We start from the raw sequence: 7685 nt of genomic DNA, 5'->3' as shown, positions 1-7685 counted from the left end.
GGGGGGATGCCTTGGCACAGTGGGGCTCGGCCGCGGCCCCCAGTCCCCCACCCGCAGTGTAACCAGGGTCGTTTTGCAGCCTGCCCCCCACCCAGTGCCGTGCGGCTTCTCCCCGGGGCCGGGACACCCCCGGAGGGCAGCAGCCATCCCTCTGGGCTGGGAGGATTGGAGGGAGATGGGCACCCATGAAGGTGGTGAGAGCCTGGCACAGGCTGCCCAGGGAGGTGGTAGAAGCCTCCTCCCTGGAGGCTTTTGCAGCCAGGCTGGATGTGGCTGTGAGCAACCTGCTGTGGTGTGAGGTGTCCCTGCCCATGGCAGGGGAGTTGGAACTGGCTGATTCTTGAGGTCCCTTCCAGCCATAACAATTCTATGATTCTGTCCTGACCCACCGCTTGTTTGGGAGGGTACCAAGATGTGTGTCCCCCCGCCTCAAAATGCCATCAGGGAGGTACCAGGCCACCTAGAGTCATTGAGGATGATGCTGGTGCCAGGCAGAGCCCAGGGTGGCACTGGCCACCAGCAGACCCTGATGCGCCCCCCACACACACAAAAAACGGTACTGGGAAGCACTGGGACAGAGTCTTTGCCATCTCCTGGAGTTGCACAGCAGGGCTCAAAGGTGCCCCCCCTCCAGTTTGGGAGGCAGTGGATGGGGCTAATCTCTGTCCAGTTTGCCCTGACCAAGCTCTTAGAGAGTCACAAGACCAGCTGGGGGGAAAAAAAACAATCAGATTTGCAGACACTTCCCCTTCCGATTCCTGAGGGCTAGGGGTGTTTGTTTCCTGCTTCTGCTTGTGCCCAGCCTTGGGGACAAGAGGGCAGCAGCCCATGGGATGGGCTGGGCAGTGCTGGAATGTAGGTCCCCCATCTTCACGGTAGAGTTCGTGTCCCTAATCCACTTCCTTCATGTTCATGTGACTCCTGGAAAATTGCTGGGTCATGGTGCTGGCACCTTGCTTGTGCTATCTCATCACCATCCTCCCTCCCTGAGCTGCTTCCATCCTCCCATGGCCTCACACAGCACCCTGCTGCCCCCCGACTGTGGTCTGCACCAGGCGTTTCAGGGATTACTTCTGCTCCGGACTGCATCTCGTTCCAGGAGCTCTCCAAATTGCAGCATCCTGGTTAAACCAGGCCTCTTGGGAAAGCCTCTGCCTCCCCCTGGGACACGAGGCCCATCGGGACGAGGTTTCCCAGGGCGCTGGCTGGAGGTGCTGGCTGAGCCTGCTGGGTGCCGTTATGTCAGCCAGCCCCTGCTTCCCTCCTGCCCCGCGGCTCTGCGGTCAAGGCGAGTGCCACTGACCCTGAGTCAGCAAACCCTTCGTGCTCCCGGCCCCGCGGCGCTGCATGACTCAGCAAAACCCCGTGCAGCTCTTTAGGGGCAAGGGGCCAAGGCGTGCTAGGTCCTCACAGCATCTGGAGCCTGATCCCAGAAGCATTGCTGCTGCCACGGGCTCCAGCTCGGGGGTATCCTCCTTTGGCTCCAGCTTGGGGGTATCCTCCTTTGGCTGCAGCTCGGGGGTATCCCCCTCTTGTCCTCGTAGGTATTGGCAGCTCTGGTGCTGAATGCCCGTGGGCAGGAGCGGGACAGACATTAGCTAACCCAACCACGGGCCCATACAAACAAACCTACCCTCCCCAAGGGCTCTAAACCCCTTTGCAAATGCTCTTTGCAGACAAAAAGGATAGTCCTGACGCCAGGCCCGCAGCTCCCCTCCACCCTTCCAGGCTCTCCCAGCTCCCGTGGTGAAGCTGGAGCGGTATCAACCATCTTCCCTCCTCTTTGAAGTGGTGGGGAAACTATAGCAAGCTGGGTAAGATACACCTGGCCCCAGGGCTGGGGCACATAGAGCAGCTCCTCTGCAAGTGTTTCCAGTCTGGCCAGTGTCTGCCAGTGTCTCCCAGCATCCCGTGACTGGGGAAGGGGCTTTGGTGTGCAGGGATGGGCTGGAGGGGACAGCACACCGTGCTGGCCTCCTACCATCACACAGTGCAGAGCAAAGTCTTCCAGCTGGGTCAAGCAGTCCAGTCCCATCCTGTGGATGCTTGTTTATTCATTTATTCATTTAATTCCAAGGGATTAAGGGCAGGCTTTGCTGCTAGCAAAGCTGTTAGGAATGAGCCTTTGCTTGGGATTGGTGGTGGCAAGGCTTGTGTCTGCACCCAGAGCTGCTCTCACACCAATGTGAAAAGGTTGCTGCGTTTAGATGTGCTTCTTGAACACACTTGAACACAGAAAGTTCAACAAAAACACGAGGAGGAATTTCTTTGAGAGTGGGGGAGCACTGAAAACAGGCTGCACAGAGAGGTGGTGGAGTCTCCATCTCTGGAGTAATTCAAACCCTGCCTGGATGCCATCCTGTGCAACCTGCTCTAGGTGAACCTGCTTTGGCAGGGGGGTTGAACTGGCTGATCTCCAGAGGTCCCTTTCAACCCCTATTGTTCTGTGATTCTCTGAGCAAGTTACATGTCCATTGCACTGGTGAGCCCAGGCACTTCCCAATGGGCAGAAGGGAAGGTGGGGCTGTGGTGGGGAATGTTATGATACTGATCCTCTGCTGGGTGCTCACAGCATGGGTGATCACGGGGGGATTAGCTTCAGAGTGCTTAATCCAGCTCCAGCCCTAGCAGAGCCAAGACTGCTGTGTGCTGGGGAGGACCAAGCACAGACCCAGGATCTGGGCTCCCTCAGGACCTCTCTGGGATGTTTGCCCTGATGACAAGGCCTTGAGGGGTGCAGCTGGGATGTTTAAGTGGGAGCTTGTCTGGGTGTTTATAGGCTGGGATGGTGAGAGCTGCATGGGTTATCTCAAAAGATTCTGGCAAGAGCCTGGCATGAGCAGGGATGTTTCATGGGGAGCTGGGAGCTTCTCTGGGTATTTACAGGCTGGGGTGGTAAGAGCTGCATGGGGTATCTTCAAAAGACAGCCTGGCATGAGCCTGGCCTTGGGTGTTTTACACCTTTCCCCCTGTTTGTAGAGCAGGACCCAGAGTGCCATGACTGAGGCACCTGGTGCAGGCAGAGATGGCCAAGGCACCTGTCCCTCCTTGCTCCTATTTTGGGTATGGTGGATGAACCCCTTTCCTTGCTGGCTTGTCTCCCTGTCCCACTCATCCTCCCAACCCCAGGTGGAGGTGAGCAGGAGCACCCTGTCCCCAGCAGCCAGGGCCGTGGGCGTGGGGTGAGGCACCCCTGGGAGCGGGGCCACACTTTCGCAACCTCCGTCCCAAGGATTCCCAAGGCAGGATCGAGTGACTCAGCTCTGGCAGCTCCCGTAGGGAGGAGCACCCCCAGCCCTGGGAGACTAGGGTCCCCTCCACTGGTGACACTGGGCTGTCCCACCTGCCCTTTGCTGCCTGGCCAAGGACTTGATGCTGCTTAGTTTCAAACTCTCTATCTTTTTGGAGGTCATTCTTTAGGGTCTGCCCCATCTGCAGTCAGCACTCTGGTAGGGATGCTATGGAGATTCTTTCTCCTTACATTTGGTCATGCATTTGCCTCTGCCCTTTCTCCAGTGTTCTTATTTATCTATTTATTTGTGCATTTCCCTTGTCCTTTCATTATTTATTATCACAGTGGTAGCCAATTCCTTCCACAGCCTGCAGCAGCAACCCAAAGGGCCAGGAAAGCTTTGGTTCAAAAACACTAATTGGGTTCTTTTGGTTTTGGCTGAGAGGTGCCCAATGCAAAGCTGTGGGTGTGTGTGGGGATTCTAGAGGACAAACATTTTCAAATTCAGGGAGGAAAAGGAAAAATAAATGGAACTTTGCAGCTGGTTGCTGAAGGACAAAGGAAAACTGTTCCTCGGTCTGAACTGGGCTGAGCCTACAGGCTTACAAGCCCGGGCTTGCAAACACCCCAACTCCAACTCGAGGTCCCAGTGCTGGTGTGAAGCTGCTGGAAGCGGCTGGATGCAGCTAATTACCAGAGCCTGATTCACCAGCCCTGAGCCCCCAAGCAAGGCAGTGGTAACTTTTTCCCGGCGCGGTGCCAGGCCCTCGCCCACTCCCGCTGCCGTTTCCTACGCCGGCGAAGGGCTCGCAACATGAGGGTGCGTTTTCCAGCGGCACTGTCATGTCCCCATCACACCCTTTCTCGGGGTGACACCTGCAAAAGCAAACCTCAAGGTGCTTCAGTATCAGCTCTGGCTGATGGGAAACCCAGGAGAAGAGTTGCACTGACCACGGCAAAGCAAACCCATCCAGGCTCTGGCTGCCGCTGGCACTGGGGGAGATGTCCTGGGCATCACGGGTGGTGGCAATCCCTGGTCCTTCAGTGCTGGCTGGCTGAGGCTGGTTTGGAGGCAGTGTTGGCCTGCACCCTCCTTAAACAACTGTTTTGCTGCTGGCGTGGGCTGCTGTGACCTTGGGGAGACACTAAATGGAGTTGCAAAAGGCTTAGGCTGGGTAGTAATTGTTCCTTTGGTGCCTCTCACACCGCAGACCCTGAGCCCGCTGGCTTGCTGGTGGCTGGGTGGCATGGCTGGGCGCCACAATGGGCAGAAGCCCTGAGCATGGCTTGTTTTCACACCAGTGGGCTTTCCCTATCAGATCCTGTGTTGTTTTCACACCAATGGGCTTTCCCTATCAGATCCTGGGTTATTTTCACACCAGTGGACCTCCTCTATCAGATCCTGGGTTGTTTTCACACCAGTGGGCCTCATCCATCAGATCCTGGGTTGTTTTCACACCAGTGGGCCTCCTCCATCAGATCCTGGGTTGTTTTCACACCAGTGGGCCTCCTCCATCAGATCCTGGGTTGTTTTCACACCAGTGGGCCTCCTCCATCAGATCCTGGGTTGTTTTCACACCAGTGGGCCTCCTCCATCAGATCCTGCTCTTCCAGCCTTTCCCATGCTATTTATAAACCAAACCAGGCTTTAGGCAGCAAAATGCTTGTGGTCCTTTAAGCTTGTGATCTGCCCCAGAGTCTTCTCTAGGGTTTACTCATCCCCCACCTTGCCTTGCTGGGCGGCTGCCAAGCCTGGCATCACCTGTCCCCATGTCCCACGCATTCCGTGGCCCTGCCCAGATCCGTGCCACCCCCGTATCACCTGCCCACACCTGACCCCGCTCGACATCGGACATCCTTCCGCATCCCCCAGCCCGTCCTCCCCCGCCGCTGGGGACACGCCTGGCCCCCGCCTGGGAGAGGAGGGGACCTGCCTCACCCCTGCCGCCAGCCCCGGCCGCTCCTCGGGGCAGGGATCCCGTGTTGTGTGCCTCACCCAGGTTATTTTGCAGCTGAAACTGCTGGGGACGGGCGACAACAACCCCGGCAGCGGCTGGCAGCCGGGCAGCGTCACCGGCGGCTGACGGGATGGGGGGGTGGGGGTGGTAAGCGGCAGCGGTGGCACCGATTCATCGCCTCCCACGCCAGGATGTGATGGGGAGCACTAGGACCCGATTCACCTCATCTCCCACCTTGAGCAATCCCCGGCTGAGGTCCCCAGGGCTGTGAGATGCCGGCTTGGGGCAGGGTGGTATCGACTGGCTGGGGGGGGTTCCATGCAGCACGCAGAGATGTGCCTCCAGCCACATCCGAGCACACCACCCTGTCTCCTTTCTTTGCCAGCACTACCTGTCATCTAATGATGTCCTCTAACTTCCAGCTGAAGTTGCCCCAAGAAGACCATGGTTTATTATGCAATTACCTCTCCTCCATGTGACCATGAGCACCAAAGCACTTGAACCTTCTGGTCCTGGCAGGAGGGTGGGCTCAGACAGATGAGGGTCAACAGCTCACGGTGATCCAAGGGTCACCTTAACATTGCAGTGTGTCTCTTTGGTGTGGGAGCAGCCAGCCAGCTTCCACTGGTGATGTGGTGAATCAATCCCAACCTCCTGGGGCAGTAGCTGCTGCATGAGTGTGCTCATAAAGGCTCTTAATATCTACCTATTTATTGTCACCTTTCTCCTAAGCCCCAGCTTCACTCGTCACTGCAGCCAGCGTTTTCCAACGTGCCTGCCCAGGGCTAAGCTCTTGAACCCACACTTAAGCACTTTGGCAAACAGAAGCTGTGACTTTGCACACCCTTTCTCTCAGCTTCTGCAAGCAGAACACTCTGTTAATAATTGTTTGCAGGGTGGAACTTGGCATCCCAGGCTCTCTGGCTGCAAACCCCTGAGTGTTTCTTAAGGAGCTCTGCCACCAGGGTGGCTTAGAGTTAGGGTCAAAAAACGTGAAGATGCTTTGCTCCATGCTTGCAGCCAAAGACACTCGAAGGTTAGGAGTGGAGGGAGGTGTAGGAGCATCCTTGGCAGACATTTCATCCGTGCTTGGGTCCTGGAGCCTCCAGCATCTTCTCCTGCTGCAGCCAGGAGTCAATAAAATCATAGACTAATAGAACTGGTTTGGTTGGAAAAGACCTTCATGGTCATCAGAGCCAACCAATAACCCAGCACTGCCAGGTCTTCACTAAACCATGTCCCTCAGTACCACATCCTTTGACATCTCCAGGGCTTAGGCCTCCACCACTGTGCTGGGCAGCCTGTTCCAGGGCTTGACAACCCTTTTGGGGAAGAAATTGTTCCTCATGTCCAACCTAAACCTCCCCTGCCACAACCTGATGATGTTTCCCCTCATCTTATCACCTGGCTTCAGCCTTCTTTCAGACCTGAGGGCAATGAGGTCTGCCCTCAGCTTCCTTTTATCTAGGCTCAACAACCCCAGTTCCCTCCAGCTGCTCCTCACCAGCCCTGTTCTCCAGACCCTTCACCATCTTCATTGCCCTTCTCTGGACCCACTCCAGCACCTCAATGGCCTTTTGGTAGTGAGGGGCCCCAAACCAAACCCAGGTTTTGAGGTGAAAGCTGAACTGCTTGGACACTGCCCCTGCAGAGGTCTGTTGGCTAAGTACCTGCCAATTGTCCCTCCCTGCAGTGCTACCATTTCATTACCATTTCCTTTCTCTCTCATAATTGTTGCTCTTATTTAGCATCACAACCCCAAATTGCTTCACTGAGTGGGGGATTAAGGTCATGCTGCTGGGAAAAGGCCTTCTGCAAACTCCTCGGGGCCAGCTGGCTGCAGCCTCCAGTCCCTGCTATCATGTGTGTGTGTCCCCCTGAAACAAGGACCCCTTGGGCTGGACTTGGTGAAAGGGGCATCACTCATGCCCCTCCCTACACCAGAAGAGTGTTCTGGGCAGTGGCAGGTCCGGGAGGTGTCAGTGGGGACCCTGACACCAGGCAGCTTTAGCTGGGGTGGTTTGGGCTTGCTGGAAAGCAATGGCCAGAATCAAATGCTTCAAGTTTGAGCAATGGCCCAAGGCAGCTGTACTTCGGCTCCACATGATGCAACCCCACAAACACCCAGTTTCCTTCCTTCTTTTCCCCATTTTGGGTGCATTTTGCCCTGTCATCCCCTGCTCTGCTGACTGCTGGAGGAAAGCACGAGGCACCTTCCCCCTGCCTCAGCAGCTTGTGCCCTGCAAGGCCTCACGTGGGTGGCCTGACCCCACCGCCCTTGACTCAGCCCAATTCCCCCTCACCCAAGGAGTTAACCAAGCTCCTGCTGACACCATCCATGCAAGGGCAAAGGTGATGGGTTGGAGCAGTGGGGGGATGTACAGAACTACCATCACCACCACCACCAAGTCCATGTCCCCACCACCAGCTGCCACTGAAGCAGGTGGGTGAGCAGGGATGGAGATGGGTGCCTGGCTCCTTGCTCTGGAGGTAGG

The sequence above is a fragment of the Melanerpes formicivorus genome, unplaced genomic scaffold, assembly GCF_026170545.1.
Source record: "Melanerpes formicivorus ecotype bairdi unplaced genomic scaffold, bMelFor1.0.p_v2 SCAF_16, whole genome shotgun sequence".
NCBI classification, from domain to species: domain Eukaryota; kingdom Metazoa; phylum Chordata; class Aves; order Piciformes; family Picidae; genus Melanerpes; species Melanerpes formicivorus.
Note: the sequence above shows the minus strand (reverse complement) of the source record.